The sequence below is a fragment of the Hipposideros armiger genome, unplaced genomic scaffold (genome assembly GCF_001890085.2).
Source record: "Hipposideros armiger isolate ML-2016 unplaced genomic scaffold, ASM189008v1 scaffold_460, whole genome shotgun sequence".
In the NCBI taxonomy this organism is placed as follows: Eukaryota; Metazoa; Chordata; class Mammalia; order Chiroptera; family Hipposideridae; genus Hipposideros; species Hipposideros armiger.
Window position 1 is genome coordinate 1180184 of NW_017731810.1, and position 1337 is coordinate 1181520.

General features: G+C 61.3%; 1 protein-coding gene across 3 annotated transcripts in view; it reads left to right on the forward strand.

The window, feature by feature from the left end:
- LOC109395258 (uncharacterized) overlaps window positions 1-1337 on the forward strand; it is an 85864-nt gene that overhangs the window by 28713 nt on the left and 55814 nt on the right. The window lies entirely within an intron of this gene.

The window sequence follows — 1337 nt, forward strand, 5'->3', positions numbered from 1 at the left end:
GGGGGTTTGCACCCAGGACCAGCTCATCCCATACCTGTGCTGACCTGCCTCGTCAGGGCCTGGCAGCTGAGACAGATGTCTGGGGATGGGGGCCCCCACCACGCTCCCCACCCTGGCCCGCCACTGCCCGGCTCATGGAGTTTGCAGGAGAAAGGCAGCCTGGCTTCTCGCTGCGGGTCTGTGTCCATCTGGTGCTGCCTGCAGCTCCTCACTTGCGCCTTAAATGCTCCTGCCTCTGGGTCTCCTTCCATGGGCAGAGTTGACATGGGGGGTGGGGGGGTGGACAGCTGCTGAGCTGTTCGAGGGTCAGGGGCTGCACTGTGTCTCAGGAGCTGGGGTCGGCCAGGATCCTGATGGAGGGGACTCCTGGGTGACACCCCAGTAGAGAAGTGGGGTAAAGTGGGGTGAGAGCTAGAGGCTTGCTTCTGCCTGCTCCTTTGTCCCGGAGGCATGTCCCTGGTCCACCACCCAAGCAGGCTCCTGAAGACAAGGCAGGAGGACTAGGCTATGTCTGCGTTTCTGGGTGAGAAGGGGGGATGTGAGCTGTTTGCCCCCACATCAGGCCTGGGGGAATGGCAGGCGGGGAAGAGGAGCTAAGCTGGGAGGTGGGGGATCTGGGAAGCGGGCTGCTCTGGGCTTGCCTGCGGGCGCCAGTTTACATGTCTGTGTCTGGAGGGTGGGCGACTTTGCGACAAGGCCTGGCACCACCATACCCCTCATGCTCATCACGGGGCGTGGCACATTGTCGGTGCTCAGCAAATCATTTCCAGGTGGATGGATAGAAAAATGGTTCTAACTCATCAGGCGACCTTGGGCAAGTCACCTGTCCCTTCTGCATCTGCTTTCTGCTCTGTCGGGTGGACCCAGGGGATCCCTCACCTGTCGCAAGGCTACCGCCCAAACTGACCCCTCCCGCCCCAGCTCATTTTGGGCCCTGAAGTGGCTTGTAGATACAGCCCTGCCCTTCAGGGGAAGCCGGGGCAGTTCCTGCATCTGACCTTGGGAGGGGCTGCCCGTGTGGGCACCAGGGCCAGCCCCAACTCCTTCCCTTGAGAGGGAGTTAGCGGATGGTGTCAGGTCCAGCTTAAAACCCTCCTCCCCTCCCCGGGACAGCTGAGATAAAATCCAAAATTCTTTCTGTGTTCTGACCCTGGCAAACCTCCCACACCTCCGCCCCCGCCCCTCCCTGGTTCTCTCTCGTCTCAGTGCCTCTGCAGTGCTGTCCCCTCTACCTGGACTCTTCTGTTCCTCCTGTCACTGTCGGCGGGTGTCCTTCCCTGATCCTTCTGCCAGAGTAGACCTCCCAGCCATGACTCCCCATCCAGCCCCCTGTGTTT